The sequence below is a fragment of the Strix uralensis genome, chromosome 5, assembly GCF_047716275.1.
Source record: "Strix uralensis isolate ZFMK-TIS-50842 chromosome 5, bStrUra1, whole genome shotgun sequence".
In the NCBI taxonomy this organism is placed as follows: Eukaryota; Metazoa; Chordata; class Aves; order Strigiformes; family Strigidae; genus Strix; species Strix uralensis.
Genome location: NC_133976.1, coordinates 48394123 through 48413955, shown reverse-complemented (window position 1 = coordinate 48413955; position 19833 = coordinate 48394123). Strand labels below are relative to the sequence as shown.

The following is a 19833-nucleotide window of genomic DNA, read 5'->3' as shown; positions in this document are numbered from 1 at the left end:
TGCTACTTGCTCTTTTTCATCACGTTCTCTTTCCAAGTACAAACCTCACCTGCTTCTCAGTTCTTTGCTGTGTATAGTTCCCATTTTGCTGACTATCTTTGAAAAAGGTGTCTTGTCTGCTGTTTTCTTATCTTCTGATGACTCAAGATTTAAGGGGAAGTGTCAGTAAAGTTCTCTGGCAGTGATGTTACATGTTATTTATTCTCATTGGTCACATTAAAGAGCAATTAGGGCATATTAGCTTAATCTATATTAGCAAGTAGTGGGGCCCAAAGAGATTAGCATCAGACACCTCCAAAGCATATAATAGTACTTGCAATGACTGGGGTAAGTGTGCATATTCTGCAGATGAGGAAGCAGTATGCCATACATAGTCATGTTAATGATGACAGGAAAAAGAGAGGAATAGTACTCCCTCTCTTCTTCCACATCCTGTTGGAATTAATCATATACATACCTATGAATTCATATACATATAAATATATAGAGATAGAAAAATAGAGATATAGACATAGATACAGATATGCATATAATAAATAATTCCTGCAGGAAAATCTCCTACTTTTATTAGTGTGGAATGCTCCCAAACTATTTCTTAGCATCGTACAATTGATCTTGTCTGTATAATGGAAGAAGGCATGTTATGTGAAAAATTTGGAGAAGTATAATCTTTTTAAGGGATATATAAGTATCTGTATATATATGTATATGTACAAGCACAAACAAATATATATATTTATAATCTACCTTTTTTTAAACACATTCTAGTCTACTCTTAACATAAAATGTGCACTGTCAAAACACATTCATGACACTCAAGGGTAAATAAGTTTCATGATGAATATTTTAGTTTTAGAATACCAAAATGTCTGCAGTACATTTCTAAGAACTTTTAAGCATACATTACAAAATCGTTTTATTCAAGTATATTTCCTAAAAAGGATCAGTTCTACATAAAAACAAAAGAAAAAAACAGATCTCTTAAGATATTGCATCTGAGATAAAGGCACTGAAAGCGACGTGCATTTGCAAAAAGGACTTTTAGAACTAGATAGGCCTAATCAATCTGCATAGTGCTATCAGTGATTGTAGAGTCTAAGGCACTTCATTTGTTCATAACCATTATTTCAGCAATCACTAACAGTAATAGTCACTCTGATTAAATTATTTCTTCCTTTTTGGCTTTTCCAAAAGTTCCATTCAGATTGTACAGAACTTGAAGTATATACATATAAAATCAAGGTAACAAGTTATAAACAGTTTGGCAGATAATTAGCATGCATCCATTTCTACTGTTTTAATTTTGAGACAAATGAATTCAGTTTCTCTCTGCAAAATTAGCTGTTTTGCCTGAAATAATTTAAGGCAGTATTTCAAATTTTAAAAGAAATCATTATACATTGTTTGCTATTATTATTATGTTCTTAATGTGAAATAGATAAAAATAGAATGATGACATATACTTCCTTAGACACTGTCCTTAACTACCAGTCATAACAATACAGAACAACACAGGTGTATGTTCAAAACAGAACATACATCATCTTTCATCCAAGTTTACCATGTTAAACACCTAACTCAGTCTTGAATACATGTATGAAATCTAAAAATGAAAATCAGAAAAAATAATCCCAAGTTTCTAAACATGATGTTATTTATCTCATCCAAAAACATATTGCATTGGTATCTGCATGTGTGGGGACTAGATGGAAAAATTAGTCATATACAGATTAAAAATAAAAGCTATTTAGCCCACCAAGGTCAATCCACCACAATTATTCTCGCTTGAATCATATATGTTAATATACAATCTGGAGAATGCAAAATGTTGATAGGGCTATATATCTATTTAAAATCATTGGTATTTGAGCCTAACAATGTTTAATGGGTGACTTGCTTTAGAATATTTTTTATATATGTGCATCATAATAATAACCTGATGTTGACAACAGACAGTCTTTTGTCAGTTGTCAAAATTATATCTGAATGGACACGTATGCAGAAGTTATAATTTTTTAATTATTTTATTTCTTGCACATACTGAATATGTATACATGTAAAGATTAACATTTTGACAGAATAAGAAGCTAAAATCCTGTCTTCTTTGTTTTAGCAGGAATTTGATTTTGGATTTTCTAATCAGACACCCAACCTATTCTTTGACCTGATAAGAGTATTACTGGACATTGTGAAAGGTAATTCAAGTTCACCTTATTGCTACCACTGATTGTGAAAAATTAAAACCATAAATTTCCAGGATTAAATTAACATAAGCAAAACTCTGGGCTTTCATCTTGACATTTATAGCACTGCAAACCTTGTCTTTATTAAAGGAAGCAAGAAGACATTGTATTTTCTGTTTATTTTTAATTGAGCATCATACTGAAGTGATTTAGTCTTTAGTAAAACACCCATTCGTACATGCACTAGAAGAGCCTCATATAAGCCATATATTATTTTATGAATATTTTAAATTGTTTGTGATTGACATGGATGTTTTTCAAAAGAGAGGCTACTTATTAGTTATGCATATTTACAGTGGTTCCCAAGATAAATAAAACTTTCTAATATGCATATTATAACAGATATTTCAATATTTCTTAGTTTTATTGGGTTTCAGAGATATGTAAAACTTCTAAATCTTTTTTTAACATTCTTAATGTTTTTTCAAAAGTAGTGGCAGCTATTAAGATAAATTTGCCGAGATGTGGGCTCTCATCTCTGTCTAGTGCTCAGTAAACTTCTTTGTGTTTGGCAGCTTCTCCCCCTGAAACAGCCTCATTTTATAGCCCTGCTGTTATGTTCTTGACCTTTGCCATGGCTACAACTCTGGGGCATTTGAGCTGTCAGATGAAAAAAGTGGAAAGAGAAAGAGGCTGGTGAAAGTTGTAGCAGGTAAAAAGCTTTATAATGCGCTGATGAATTTCCTGCCATCAGATAGTTTTCACTTCACCTCCATTGCTGTCACATTTCCTTAAATAATAGGGAGACTTTTCCACTAATGGACAATGGAGGCTGTTTGCCTAATGAGAACTTGCAGAAGCAGCCTGCCATGTGTCTTTATCTTTTAAACTGAGGTGAAACAAGCTTTCCTGGCTACAGATAAGTGGCTAAGAAGCAGTCCTATTCAGATGTACCTGTCAGTAATTTATCTGGGTTTTTTGTATTCATATATACTATTCTGTGTGCAGTAGAGCATTAAATTGCTTTCCACTGGGAGCAGGTCACATTCAGGGGTCATCAGAACCATGCTACTGGATGGAACATGCTTGATTCATACAGGCTGTTTCTATCAAGATCTTGGCAGGTCAAATCTCTATCTAATTAGAGATTTTAGGCTAGAACTTTTTTTTTTTTCTGGAGAAGATGATTATTATTTAATATAATGTAGATAACTATCATTCTGTGAAGAGTATATGTGTAGTTTCCATAAGACCAAATGAATGGTTACTGATTATTGTGTCAAGATTCATAATAAGTCCTTCAATCTCTGTTAGTAAAGTTTTTTGTCATAATTATTATATATTAAACATAGATTAAATTTCTTGTTTTGTCACTAGATCCTCTCTGGGCTTCAGAGAAGGGTGCTGTTGGACAACAGAGATAAATCTCAGGCTTATTTTTGTGGAAATTTATTCAAGCCTAAAACTGTCCTAAAATTTTCCTGAGTTCCTAATCCTGAAAGTAAATAATGTTGCAATTTTAAAATAATGCATTTTTTCTAAAAGTCTACCAGCAAGTTTTCAGTAGATGAAGGGCACATTAACTCGAACTATATTTTTGTTGCAACTTAATTTCTTTCTCCTAGTGTGGGTATTAGAAAGATGTTTTGGTACATTTTGCTTCCATTTCCCAACTTGTGATATTGAATTAATGCAATAAAGGACATGTAAACTGTAACATAAAAGCAATAGTTCTGGTATATTAAAAAATTTTATTCACAATCTTTATAGCAGCAAAATATGTCCAGAAATCAATTCATTATTTTCAGTTGAAAAGTGAATATTCTATACCGGGATGAAGCATAAACCAAATGCAATTACTTTCTTTCCACTCTACAGGAACAGTTTATTGTAGACCAAATGGAAAACTTTACACTGCATGGATTAAGAAGTATTCCCATCTCTCCTTCCCCTCACTTCCACTGCTAAATGATATTTTTATGATATTAGTAATTACTAAGGCTTTATAAAAGACAGCTTATTATACCAATCATGTAGAATTCACAGTATTTAAATGAAAAATCCTCCACACATTCTAATCCGTAAATTAAACAATGAACTTCAAGCTTGTGTGTATATCTAATTAGCAGTGGTGACAAATACAGTACATACATTTAAAAGCATTTATAGAGACATAATTCTTCTTAAAATTCTTCTTAAATTCTTAAAATTCATAATTCTTCTATTTCAAGAACACAAAACTTAAACTTATGTCTAGTTAAACATTATTGCAAGTCAACCATGAGTTTCAAATACTGAACAGAAAATGGCATCATAGGAAAACCCAACATTTTTCCTCCTTTATAAATGTAAAATATTCTGTGTCAGTTGACTTTTGAGCATGAAATGTTAAAGATGTTAAGCTTACTGAATGCTAAAAAAAATCTGTTCCCAGTAATTCATACAATATTTTTCCTCTTTAGATGAAAATATTTTTAGTTAACATTTTGATGTGCATTTTTAATCTGTGAAGTGTCACCTAATACCATTGGTGTTCTTTCAATGCTTGTGTCATTAATTCAATTTTTTTATATATATTATTAGTTAAATTTTCTTATCCCAGCAGTGTTCATTTCTAGGTAATGCATGGAAAAAAAAATAAAATTAGGCAAAAGACAAGGACAGTTAATCTATTGTAACTATATTACTACTTAAGGAAGAAAATGTGCATGATTTTCTTAGCTCTTTAGAACATCAGTAGTAGTCTAGGAAACTACAGTTTTGAGTCCTAGTTATATAAATTCATGCTTCACTGATTGATTTCCATTTTCTTCTTGTGGTCTGTAAACCATCAGAAAGAAGATGGGCTGTCTGGTAATTGCACAGCAATATTTCCATTTTGTTTATTTCTTTAAGCCTGATATTTTCATTTTTCTTTAAAGGAAAGAAAGAGATGATCATATAAACCTCCTGCTGAACGAAGTAGAATTGCTTCTTCCTAGTTCCATGTTTAAAAACTACTTTAATTCTTTCTTTTCTGAAGTGCTCTTGTTTTGTTGGCCTCTAGTGACAAGCCTATATATACCCTGCTGTAAAGCTTTTTTAATATTCTTTAATATACCTGGCTATCTTTTATAAACATATAAAAAACCATTGTTTTCCTTAAATGTGAAACTGAAATGGTCAGCCAGTTAAAACAATATTGAATCATATCAGAATATAATTAGAAATTGTCATGTAAATACATTGAAACTTTGATAAAAGCCTAAAGTAAATCCTTTGTCATGATAACAGAAATGAGAGGCAATCTGAATATCCAAATAAGGTTTATTTGCAGATTTAGACTGATACTGTCCTCCACGCTGACTAGAAAGACAGGAATTAGTAGTCAGGATCTGTGATGACACATTTTTTTCCATTCATACTTCCACATACTGAGGTTACTTACAGGGATGCAACAATATGAAGATCTTTGCATTTTCCTAGAAAAGTCATGTTGTCACAGAATAAAAATCTGCCATATAAATGTTTCCTACAAGTTTTGGGTTTTTAGTTTTATAATCTCGTAAAAATATAACTGAATATTATAATTTCATCTTAGAAGAATTTGCAAGAATCTGCAGCTTTCTGAGAATTCAGTGGCATCCTTACTCCCTGATTTAAATACAAGGTCTGCTTTACAAACATTCATCACTTCTCTGTAAAACTTTATATAGATCTCTGTTACCTGGAAATCTACAAGAATCTGATGAAAGAGGTTTTCTGGAAATCAGAACTTTGTGCTTAAGGTAGTAAATTTATTCCCTTTAAATCTTTCATTAGTCCTTCAATCTTCTCTTCTACTATTCCCCCTCCTTTTTCTGTGATATTTCTGAATCTTTTTTGTTTCAAAGAAGCAAAAGAAAAAGGCCATGCTTACCAGCACTCATGGATGTGAAAAACCCTCATGCTATGGTCAATGCATTGTTGACGTAATTCGGCAGTCTGTCAGAAACATAGCAGTCTCTCCTCCCATTCACCTTAATAGATACATTAACTGAAGCTGTTATGTTGCTATATTGTTTTTTTCTTTAATTTTAATAGCTTACATACAGTTTTGATTTTTCTGGAACTGTGGCCATTGTTTGTAACTGTAAGAAAAATCTTATTTATGGAATAGGAGTTATACCATCCTATATTAATTATATATAGGCTAAGTGCTTTACGAGATTTATTGCTTATCACCCCACAAGACTGACCCTTCAAATGTAAAACTACTGTTCCAGTAATGCACAGGACATTATAAATGTGAGAAAGGCAGAGACATTTTGCCAGATCCAGGTTTCTCATTAAATACACAGTGACACTATTATACCAGCTAATTGGTTTGTACAGCATTATTCTAACATAAAATAACAGACATAAAGCTTCTGTGAACTGTGACTTTTGTATTACCCTGTTAGTTGCAAATAAGATTGCTGACCATAACTGCTGGCCTTTTCTCTAGCAAGTATCACTGCTGTATCCTATAAGATTTAATTACAAATTGACTAGTTCAGCTTTATACAATGCCTTGGAGACCAGGGTTTTGGCATGGCAATAAAGGCAGCTTAAAAAAATTTTCTCCCCTCCCTTTGATCTGAAAATCAGGATTTGTATAGACAAAAATATGTTGTGCAAACTCTGTCAGTTTAAGAATTCTCTGAAGAATTCTTCATGTACCCAGTGTTTGTATATTGCATTGTCAGGTGTGCATAAATCATTATTCCAGTAAGTAAAAGCTGAGTACTGGAGGCCATTGTTGAACATTTTATTCTATATATCTGCCTAAATAAGGATTACTGTATTCAGCATCTGAGAGCACAGTGATTTTTTTTTTTTTTTTTTTAGTGAACCTCCTGAAACTTGGCAGAAAATTGGAGAGTCTGGGCCTAAGGTGAAAACTGAAGAAAATGTCTGTGCCTGAACTCATTAATTATTAACTACTATCGATATTAATGCAAACAACACAGCAATGCACATCACTAGCTGACAGGCTATGGATATGTTGAAGACAGATAGTAAAAACAAAGCAGAAAAGTTACACTTCCTGACTCTTCTGAACTTAGATCTAGAAAAAAAGTATATAAATCTAATGGGCTACTGTGAATGCCAGAATTATGTTTTAATAATGTACATATATCTCAATTCAATACCACCTTTTGCATGACTTACAGCCATGCAGTTGTCTTTAAAATATACCATTTAGTGACTACTTATTCTGTGACTGTCTCTGAGCTAACATATTTATTTTCTATTGCAGTGTAGTTAACATTTCTTATTTTGAAGTTTACTTTGTAAAAATATTATGAATTGTTGTATGTTTAACTATTCTATAACATATTGGTAAATTACTGCCTCATTTAACTGATCTTTAACTACATGCCACTGTAAAAAGAACTTCATTCTATTGCTGCTCTATGCAAACTGAACCCCAGAAATCTTCTCTTAGAAAGCTCTTAAGGTTTTTTTTCAAAAATCCCTCTCTTATCTGAGACACAGGTTACATCTCAGAGTCCAGATGAACTGAATTAAAACTGTAGTAAAGTGTATTAAACCAAAATGAAATTTCACTTTCTTAAGGAGTGCAATGTTAAATAGGAAACAGGGATTCACTACTGTCACGTATGTCTAATAGAGGAAATTTTTAATATTCTTATTAGAAAGGAAGATGGAAAACGAGATATTTTGAACATGCATAAGATTTGTTAAGCCAGATCCTTTGTTAAAATTAAACTTTACAGATCTGATGCCAGCTCCAGAAATCATATGGAAGTAGTTTGGAATCAGAACAGTAGGTCTGGCTTTTGAGTGCCAGCAGTACTTAAGAAGTTTCTTTACAGCTGAGAATGTACAAGTTAATTTCTCAGCAATGAGATTCCATGGTTGTGATGTTTGGAGCAAATAACTGAATCTGTTTGTTTTCTGTTTTAACCCTCTCATTACACTCCTCTCTCCATGTCTGAGGAGTGGAAAAGGGACAACGTGATAAAGCTTTGATAAGTCTGGTTTTATTATACTATCTTTAAGCTTACTACATTTGTATATCAAATATTTTAAAAGGTAACAATATTTTTGAATTAGCTTACAGACACTGGAAAGTTTTATTTCTTTATAAATTCTTATTTTTCTTAATAAACAGAAAACATGAATCAGCCTAGTGTGGAAAAACTCTGTATGTTAAATAACATCTTTCATTTTAGATGGCTTAAACTCCTTTTTAAGTGCTTCAGCAGTTTGTATGAAATTATTATGACTAAATAAGAAAAACAGGAAACCAAATTCTTTTGGGGAGCATTAGTCACATGATATATTTCACTAAGAATAAGTGTTGTTACACTTATGCAGTGTGCAACTTCTACTGGGCGATCATTTTCAAGACATCAGCCTTACTTTCTATAAGTAAAAATGACTCTGAGACTGCTGTAATGCCATTTCTGAATTAAAATTCGCTTGTATTTCTGCTACCATTTTTGCTTGTATTTCTGCCACCATAGCTACAACATGTTCCTTTTTACACTCATAAGAATGCAGGTTCATAAACAGGATAAATAGTCTGATTGGTTTCTTTTTAAAGATGATATTTTTAGTATTCTCAGCATAAGCAGTAGTGGTGGAATTGGGGTTTTTTTGTTTTGTTTTCCAATGAAGTGTTCTCTGTAGGATGCCAGATACCATCAATTCTCTCATAAATCATTGAACATTTGAAAAAAGCTCTTTTAATATTTCACAGGATGAGCAGAGTTGTTTATTCTTTTTTAGTGATTCTTGAAGTAGATTTGATAGTTGTAAAGGGGAATGATTATGTTCTGTTGAAGTCTGTGGGAAATTTGCTTTTAATCCCATGGTGTCTGAATTTCACCATAAATGTTTAAATTCACATTACTACTTAAAAGTAAAGAGGAGAAGGGGAAGTTAAGTTTAAGTTCCTTTCCCTTTTGGCTTCACATACACATCCTTTGGAAGTACTTAGGAACGGACACTGCTGGTGGAATATGAACTGAGATCTCTTTCTTTAATCGAATTTAATAACTGTAGATACATCAAAAAATATTTGTCTTTTTACTTTGAACTTGGTACAGAATATAAGATTTTTTTGCTTTAGAACTGTTTATATGTTTTAGATTGGACATCAGCTTCTCTAACATGAGTCATTCCCATGGGCCTGCAGTTCTTCATGAACTGCTCCAGTGTGAGTCCTTTCCACAGTCTTTCAGGAACAAATTGTTCCAGCATGGGTACCCCATGGGCCACAGCTCCTGTCAGGAGCCTGCTCCTGCCTGGACATTCCATGAGCTGCAGCTTCCTTTGGGGCGTATCCACCTGCTGTGGCATGGGATACTCCACAGGCTACAGTGTGTATATCTGCTCTACCATGGTCATCTACAGGCTGCAGGTGAACAACCTGCCCCACCATGGTCTTCTCCACAGGTGTTCTGGCACCTGGACATCTCCCCACCCTCCTTCTCTGACTTTGGTGTCTGCAGGGTTGTTTCTTATGTTTTTCTTTCTCCTCGCTCTCTCAGCTTCTGCACAGTGTTTTTTACCCTTCCTTAAATATAGTATCACAGAGGCACCACCAGCATCACTGATTGGATCAGCTTTGGCCAGTGGTGGGTCCTTTTTCAAGCCAGCTGGAACAGGGCAGCCCCTGGTCTCTTCTCACAGAGGCCTCCCCTGCAGACACTCCGACTAACAAAATTTTGTCACATAAACCCAATAAAATGACATAGAGTACTTGGCTAATTTGTAAGTGTAAAGTCAAAAAACGTATTTAGGAGGTCAGTTTGGTCAAAGTCAACAATGTTTTTCCTGTCTTCAAGTCATTAGAATTTTGGTGAGACACTATAAATACTCTCTGGTGCTCAGTTTATTCATGGTTATGATTATTACTTAGGTTTATTATGCTAAATATTGCCCTGATATTTAACCACACATCCATCTATTGGTGTCATTTTTTACTAGTAATGGCAACCAAAGGGATCTAAACTAAACTAGTTATAATCTTCTATATCTATCTTTGACTTCTGTAACTGTCTTTCAGTTATAGTGTTCTCTAAGCACAGAACTGTGCTTCTTCATAAGGATCGATAATTTGGCCTAGACTGACTTTTGTTACCATTAATTTTATTAACATTGAGTACTCATGCTACCAGCCCTGCTTAACTCTTGAAGTATAGTGATAAATCTTTCTGAGTTGATTTTTCACCTCTTGACATTGTTCTTTAGGCAGCTTTTGAAAGTGTTTGTTTTCTCTGTTATTTAAATCTACATATTCACGTATAGAGCAAGAATGTTTGAAGTTTAACCTCATGAAGTTCAGCTGGGGGAAGTTCAAAGTCCTGCAGCTCAGGAGGAACAACCCATGCACCAATATATGCTGGGGGTCATCCAGGTGGAAAGCAGCTTGGAAGAAAAGACCTAGGGGTCCTAGTGGACAGCAGGTTGAATATAAACCAGCAACATGCCCTTGCTGCAAAGATGGAGAATGGTATCACTGGCTGCATTAGACAAAGTATTGCCAGCAGGTCAAGGGAGGAGACCCTTCCCCTCTATTCAGCACTGGTGAGGTCACACCTGAAGCACTTGTCCCGTTCTGGGCTCCTCAGTACATGAGAGATATGGACATACTGGAGAGAGTCCAACCAAGGGGCACTAAGATGATTAAGGGACTGGAGCATCTCTCCTATAAGGAAAGGCTGGGCGAACTGGGACTGTTTAACTTAGAGAAGAAAAGGCTCGGGGGGATCTTATTAGTGTATATAAACAGATGCACTGAGGGTGTGAAGAGAATGGAGACAGGATCTTTTCAGTGGTGCCCAGTGACAGGACCAGAGGCAATGGGCACAAACTGAAACACAGGAGGTTCCATCTGAACATCAGGAAACACTTTTTTACTGAGAGAGTGATGAAGCACTGGCACAGGCTGCCCAGAGAGGTTGTGGATCTATCTCCCTGGAGATATTAAAAAATCACGTGGACATGTTCCTGGGCACCTGGTTCCATGTGGCCCTGCTTGAGCAGTGGGGTTGAACCAGATCATAGACTCATAATATCTCTCAAGTTGGAAGGGGCCCATAAGGATCATCGAGTCCAACTCCCTGCTCCTCACAGGACTACCTAAAACTAAATCATATGACTAAGAGCATCGTCCAGATGCTTCTTGAACTCTGACAGGCTTGGTGCTGTGACCACTTTCCTGGGGAGTCTGTTCCACTGACCACACTCTTAGTGAAGAACCTTTTCCTAATGTCCAATCTGAACTTCTCTTGATGCAGCTTCATTCCATTTCCTTGTGTTCTGTCACTGGTCGCCAGAGCACCTCCCCCTCTGCTATCCCCCTTGAAGAAGTTGTAGACTGTAATGAGTTCACCCCTCAGCCTTCTTTCCTCCAAACTGAACAAACCAAATTACCTTAGCCACTCCTTATAAGTCTTGCCCTCCAGATCTTTGACCATCTTTGTTGCCCACCTCTGAACATGCTCCAGATGACCTTCAGAGGTCCCTTCCCACCTTCTGTGATTCCGTGATTCTCTGAAGATAGAGTAATACTTGATCATGCTTAACTTAATGCTATGAATCACCACAGATTAACAAATTTTAAATTGCTTAATTTTTATGATTTCATATTACTTCATTTTTGCATTTGTCTGAATGTATGGAAGGAATCAAACTCAACACTTCAGTGTAAGCGCTCTTCAGTATATTGCTTTTCTTTACAGTTTTTTCTGTATTAAGAGAGCTGAAAAATTTTTGCTGATTCAGAACAAGTACCAATTGGGAAAGTTCCCCTCTACATTGTTAGACACCAATATTCAAATTCCTACTATACTGAAAGTTTCTTAACCTAATCAGGAATTAAGACATCCTCCTCAGTTTGGCAACAAGTTCTATGACATAGCAGGAACATATCTCTGATAATTTTGATTGGGACATCAACATGAAAAACTCTGATTGTTGGCAACATTACTATGAGTTATAAAAAAAAAAAGAAGATACTCACAAATTATTAGCAAGCTCTGTTTTCTGCTTTTGTGTTTTTTCCCAGAGTATTCCTTCAGTCATCCCTGAGAAGCTCAACTGGGTGCCTTTTTGTTACTTTCCCAGTTTTCCAAAAGTTCCTTTATAAAGAAAAGAAACAAAGGGGTGCTTGTCCAAATGATGGAGAGGGTGTTCAGTTCTAACCACCTTATTTCACTTATCTCAATGTGGGAGTTATGTTGCCTATGCTTCACACAGAGTACTTAGAAAGATATAAGACTCCCTCAGAAGATGGTTCTGAATCCCTCAGGATTAGGTTAGGTACCCGCTTTGAATAATCATCTCAGTTTGGCTACACAGCACATCTAGATTCCTAAAACAGATGTTTTTCATATAGAAGAGTTGAAACAAATAACTTTCACTTTTCTTTGTATTTAGAAAGTGTCTCTTCCTTTCATTTGGATTGCAAATACTTTGGTTTTGTCAGTCTAGGGAGGCTATCAAAAAGTATTGTTTCTGTTATAGAAATCATCTACATCTGGTAGAACTCATGTATAATTTGGGAAAAGTTAGAAAATAGCTAATTTAATGATCACCAATAACAAGGCAACTTTTTGCAGACTTTATATGGTCATGATCAGGATAAGGTCTTACCACTTTGAGCACATGCTCATTTCCCTGGCAACCGTTGGAATACTATGTAACTGTGGGATGAAACTGTTCATTGATGATATTATTGGGAATTTGTTGTTTGTTTTATTAGTCCAGAATTTTATCTACTTCATTCCTAACATAACTTTTGCTCCTAGCTCTGCTTTATAAAAATTATGCCAGATATTTTACTTTTTATATAGAGGTAATATATCTTTTAGGGCACTTCTAATAAACAAGATTATTTTAGAAACAATGGCTGTAAATATATATAATTTTAAAAAAATAGGAAAGTGCTGATACCATCCTAGCTTGGTATTTTCCATTACAAGATCTACAGTCCATAATGTATTATGTTCTTTATTTGACCATTTAAACTATAGTGTTATGATCAAAACACTTTTTTATTGTGTTGCAAACAAAAAATGGATGAAAATACTTTAAAAACATCTTGGCATTTTTGCCAAGTCTTTGTTGAAAGACATGAACATGGAATTCAGAAATATCTACAGAAATTATTTATAAAACGTGTAACTATTAATCTTAAGTAAAGCTGTGTGCCCTGTTTCTTTCAGCATTGAACAGAAGCTGGACTAGTGAAGGAGCTGAGAAAGAGTGGAAACTTGACAGTGTTCTTTATCATCCATAATCCTGTATCCCAAAGGCAAAAAAATGAAAAACTTTTTCAGAAATCTAGCATCTGCACTGAAGGCAAAATCAGCTTTGAGTATAATAGTTAAAAGTTGTAGGCAAAACTAAAAAAGGGTGGTGCAGTATGTTTATCCATCTCTCAACAGTGGCCATTGAATAGGAAGAAACTTCTTACAACGAAGTTTGTAACAGGTCATTTCCATTACTTTTTATAACATGATAAATTCCTGAAAAGTTCATTTAGGATTGTGGCCCTAACTATCTTGGGATCTTGTTAAAAACCTTTCCCTAAGAGTTTATTATTTAAAAGTAATTATTGATGATGGATACAGATGACCAAAAATAGGAGTAAAATTTTTAAAAAATATAATAATAAGGATATTCTTTGTGTTAAAACTGCTCATGGGGTGTACAAATACATGACCTAAATATACTAGAAGTTTACTAGGACTTCCTTTTTTCTAAGAGCTCCCTGTTTCCATTGCTCATTCTTATGAACTCAGTCTGTCAGTTCAAAATACCCATGATAATTTACGGAAGCTGCTGATAGTGTATATCAAAACTGTATTTAAAATATTGGAAGTATACAAGGTGAGCTGATTCCTTTAGTCTTTCCCCTTTTTTGTTTCATTCCTTTTAATATATTTGTAGCTTTAATATCACACATAGAACTCTTGGTGCTGTGAAAGCTAGTGGATTGTCAAGGATATTTGTTAGGATCTGATGGCTTTTCCAGCTATTTTGCCATCTCAAGCTATATATATACTGATGACATTTTGATATGCGGAAGCAAGAGAAAAAAAATCTTTTCCTTTGGAGCATAGTTTTGCCATATTAATAGAGAAGCTCATGTTGTGTATGTACTGGAGTCCCAACGTGCAGCAGTCATGCCCTGCTCATAGATTGAGAATTTTCTCTTTATACTGTTGTTGTTTCCTTGTTAGTGTAGGATTTTAACTGTAAGTAGCTGCATCATTTCTGTATTGCAAAGCCTTTTCTGATTGTTCTTTTGCTACCACTTGAAAATTTTTTTCTTTTGTCCAGTTCCCACAGGTTTTAAGAAATTAATTTCATTATTTGTTATGCACATAAAACCAGGAATGATTTTCTGTTCTTTCTGTATGTTTCTCCATGCATCTGTTTTCTTGCTCATTACAGCTTTATAAAACGGGGGGGGGTGGGGTGGGGGGGAGGGTGTTGAGTTGAACTAAGTGCCTATCTTCACTCATGCTGGATATATATCTTACCTTGTGTATATTGAAAATTTGCTGTTTGTCTTTTTGTTACATGAGTCTTTTGTGCCTTGATCTTGTCCTGTTAACAATTTAAATGTATGCATGTGTTGGTTTAGGTATTTTATTTATAACTAGCATACTGTGAATAGTTGTAAAAAAAAAATTATATACTGAATATTCTCTGTGTTTAGGATTCAGTAATTTTTATTTTATTTTTAATATTCAATGCCCTTCTTTGACAATTTTGGTTTTACTTTACTCATAATTATATTCATCAAAATAATATTATCCCTACTGAAGCACACTTTATTATCAACTATACCTGGGTTACATTTTACCATTATTCCATTGCTTGATTTCTCAAAAGAAAAAAGTAAACAGAACAGGGCATTTTATGCTTAGTACAATTAATCACATGGCTTCCATGTGTGTGTGCAATACACTTCCCCACTGCAATACCTGACAATGGACACCCACTTCAATTTCTGTGTTCTTTCCATCAGGTAACCTTTTTTTTCTCCAATGCCTGTAATATCCCCTCTTCTCACTGGAATACCTCATGATTCTTTGCATGACCCTAACAATAACATATATATATATTTGGCCTTCTGGTGACCCCGTAACAACTAGTTCAGAGTGAAAATAAGTGTATGCTGATTATCTAGCTAGAGATTAACACATAGAAATTAGTAAGTGCTAGTTCTAGCTGCCTTTTCCACAGTGGGAGAATTAAAACACACACTTTCTTGCCCTTCTTAGTAGTAAATTTTAGTAACCATGTAGACAGTACTTTCTTTGAGGAGTCTCACCAGTAAACACAGCTAAAAACACATTTAGGTACTTTTTCTTTTTTTTTTTTTTTTTCCCTGTTTTTATTCCCCCCACTTCCCAAAAAAAGAACCACACCTTTTCTTTCCATTTTTTGTTTCGTAGGATTGCTGTGAAAGATCTGTTTGCTGAACACAACGCTGGTGTTTTATCTTATAAAAGGACCCTGACTATTGTTCTCTTATATGTTGCTGGAGGAAATTCTAGTTTATTGACTTGTCCCACCTAGATCAGATCTTTGGGAACGAGGCACATATATTATTCTGGATGAAAGCTTTACTTTTAATTTCTGTCTTACGTTGTTCGTAGGAAAACAGACCACCACAAGATGGGCTTCATTATACATGAAGCCTACTTTCTCTTAGCAAATCAGCACATAAAAAAGAGCAAGGTACAATAGACTAGAACCAGTTAGTGTTCTTCTATTTAGGGAAGATATACCAGTCAGATTGGCATATATAAATGTAGTAACCAAGCAGCATTTTTTCCTTTTCTGAGGTTTCCAAAAAAATAATATATATTATCCTTATGAAGGTTTATGTGTACCATTGTAGAAATTTAAATTCATTTAAATAAAAGTGAAAGTGTTTTTTCTTAATTTATTCTTATACTGCTCATTTTTCTTTCTTATTTTTGCCACCCTCTGTATCTGTTCAACCACAGTGGATAACAATAACATAAATGCTATGAGACTTTACCATAAAAGGCAGTTTCAGAATCCCTTATATACAAGGAGCATAAGGAAGATAACATGACAAAACTCGTCCTAAAAGGCTAATAGTTCAGAAGTACATAAAGACATAGTATCAGGGATTCTACTGGAAACATTTGTGTTTTAAAATGTAGTAAAAATGGCAATTTAATTGAAGCTGTTGCTATTGTTTTCCTCTATAATAGTAATTTGCATGTTCCTGATGAACATGCAAGGAGGGATTTCCAAGAAAAATGTGATTTAAATCAAGAAAATAGTATTGTACGTTAAGGTAATTCTTTTAAGATATATTCACAGAATCACAGAATCATTCAGGTTGGAAAAGACCCTTGGGATCATCGAGTCCAACCATCAGCCCTACTCTACAAAGTTCTCCCCTACACCATATCTCCCAGCATCTCATCTAAACGACCCTTAAACACATCCAGGGATGGTGACTCCACCACCTCCCTGGGCAGCCTATTCCACTCTCTGACCATTCTTTCTGTGAAAATTTTTTTCCTAATGTCCAGTCTGAACCTCCCCTGTTGCAGTTTAAAGCCATTCCCTCTTATTCTATCGCTAATTACCTGTGAGAAGAGACCAGCACCAACCTCTCTACAATGTCCTTTCAGGTAGGTGTAGAGAGTGATGAGGTCTCCCCTCAGCCTTCTCTTCCTCAATCTAAACAGTCCCAGCTCATTCCATCGCTCCTCACAGGATCTGTTCTCCAGGCCCTTCACCAGCTTCATTGCCCTCCTCTGCACTCGCTCCAGCACCTCGATATCTCTCCCGTATTGAGGTGCCCAAAACTGGACACAATACTCCAGGTGTGGCCTCACCAGTGCAGAGTACAGGGGGACTATCACCTCCCTACTTCTGCTGGTCACACTATTTCTAATACCAGCCAGGATGCCATTGGCTTTCTTGGCCACCTGGGCACACTGCTGGCTCATGTTCAGCTGCTTGGCAATTAGAACCCCCTGATCCTTCTCTTCCAGACAGCTCTCCAGCCACACCTCCCCAAGCCTGTAGCCATGCATGGGGTTGTTGTGGCTCAAGTGCAGGACCTGGCACTTGGCCTTGTTGAAGCTCATCCCGTTAATGTTGGCCCACCAATCCAATCTATCCAAGTCTCTCTGTAGAGCCTCCCTATCCTCATGCAGATTGACACTCCTGCTTAAGTTGGTGTCCTCTGTGAACTTACTGATGATACACTCTATGTCCTTATCAAGATCATCAATAAAGATGTTAAACAGAAATGGTCCCAATACCGAGCCCTGAGGAACACCACTTGTGACCGGCTGCCAGCTGCATTTAGCTCCATTGACCACCACTCTCTGGGACCGTCCATCCAGCCAGTGCTTGATCCAGCAGACCATACGCTCATCCAGGCCATGAGCAGCCAGTTTTTCTATGAGAATTCTATGGGGAACTGTGTCGAATGCTTTTTAAATATCCAGGTAGACAATATCCACAGCTTTTCCCTCATCCACTAGTCGGGTCATCTTGTCATAGAAGGAGATCAGGTTTGTTAGGCAGGACCTGCCTTTCATAAACCCATGCTGACTAGGCCTGATCCCCTGGTTGTCCATTATATGACTTTTAATGGCACTCAAGATGACCTGCTCCATGACCTTACCTGGCACCGAGGTCAGACTGACAGGTCTATAGTTTCCTGGATCCTCCTTTCTGCCTCTCTTGTAGATGGGTGTCACATTTGCTACCCTCCAGTCCAATGGGACCTCCCCAGTTAGCCATGACTTCACATAAATCATGGAAAGCAGCTTGGCAAGCACATCTGCCAACTCTTTCAGCACTCTTGGGTGTAACCCATCTGGTCCCACAGACTTGTGTGCATCCAAGTGGTGTAGCACGTCTCTGACCACCTCCTCTTCAACTGTGCTGACCTCATTCTGCTTCCCCTCCCCATCTCCCAGCTCATGAGGCTGGGTGTCCAGGCAACAGCCAGTTCCACTGCTAAAGACTGTGGCAAAGTAGGCGTTGAGCACCTCAGCCTTTTCCTCATCCCTAGTTACCATGTTTCCCTCTGCATCCAATAAAGGAGGGAGAATTTCCCTAATCCTCCTTTTGTTGTTAATTAATTTCTAGAAACATTTTTTATTATCTTTAACAGCTGTAGCCAAGTTAAGCTCTAGTTGCACTTTGGCTCTCCTAATGTTCTCCCTGCATAGCTTCACTACATCTTTATAGTCTTCATGAGAGACCTGCCCCCTCTTCCAAAGGTCATTGATTCTCCTTTTGTTCTTGAGATGCAGCCAAACGTCCCTGTTTAGCCAGGCCAGTCTCCTTCCCTGCCTGCTTGTTTTTCGGCACACGGGAACAGCCTGCTCCTGTGCCTTTAAGACTTCTCTCTTGAAGTATGTCCAGCCTATCTTTCAAGGCAGCCTCCCAAGGGATTTTGTTAATCAGTCTTTTGAACAGGTCAAAGTTTGCCCTCCGGAAGTCTAAGGTGGCAGTTTTGCTAACCCCTCTCTTTGTTTCTCCAAGGATCGAATACTCAATCATCTCATGATCACTGCACCCTAGATGGCCTCCAGCCTTTACTTCCCCCACAAGCTCTTCCCTGTTCACAAGAAACAGGTCCAGGAGGGCCCCTTCCCTGGTCAGCTCACTGACCAGCTGTGTGAGAAAGTTATCCTCCACACATTTCAAGAACCTCCTGGATTGTTCCGTCTCTGCTGTCTTGTTATCCCAGCAGATACCCAGGAGGTTAAAGTCCCCCACAAGAACAACGGCAAGTGACCGCGAGATTTCTCCCAACTGTTTATAGAAAGCTTCATCCACCTCACTGCTTTGGTTGGGACGTCTATAGCAGACTCCCACAGCAAGTTCTACTTTATTGGTCCTTAACCTAATCCAAACACTCTCGACCCCGTCATCGCTATACTTGATTTCTGAGCTCTCATAGCATTGTCTAACATACAGGGCCACTCCACCGCCTCTCCTTCCCTCTCTGTCCCTCCTGAAGAGCTTGTAGCCATTGATTGCAGCACTCCAGGCGTGTGAGGCATCCCACCACTTTTCTGTGATAGCTACTATGTCATAGTTCTCGTGCTGCATCATGGCTTCAAGCTCCCCCTGTTTGTTGCTCATACTGCGTGCATTGGTATAAATGCACTTGAGATGAGCTAATGAATCCAACACCTTTTTGTGAGTGTGGGCCCCATTTTCTACCAGACCCTTCTCAGGTGATTCCATGATTTCTAAACATCTATCCCTTCTCTCAAATGAAATGGCAGAGGGAGAGCCCTCACTAGTTCACCATCCTTCAAGCCTTGGCATGCTTTCCTTGAGCTTATTCCTAACAGGCCCAGTTATCTCCCCATCCCCCCTCATATCTAGTTTAAAGCCCTGTCAATAAGCCCTGCTAACTCCTGCCCCAGAATCCTTTTCCCTCTCTGGGGCAGCTGCATCCCACCTGTCTCATTTGTCGCGAGCAGACCAGGTGCCTTATAAACTTCGCCATGATCAAAGAACCCAAAATCCGACGGTGGCACCAGTCTCTGAGCCACGTGTTAATCAGATGTGTTTTCCACCCTCTTTCAGTGGTTTTCTCTTCCACTTGAGGGATTGATGAAAACACCACCTGAGT

The 19833-nt window shown here is 36.7% G+C and overlaps 1 protein-coding gene across 1 annotated transcript in view; it reads left to right on the top strand.

Annotated features, from left to right (window-relative positions):
• MGAT4C (MGAT4 family member C) overlaps positions 1-19833 on the top strand; it is a 495008-nt gene that overhangs the window by 259191 nt on the left and 215984 nt on the right. Inside the window, exon 4 of the mRNA XM_074869407.1 lies at positions 2117-2195. The gene's annotated coding sequence lies outside the window, so the exon portion shown is untranslated. The remainder of the gene's footprint in view (positions 1-2116; positions 2196-19833) is intronic.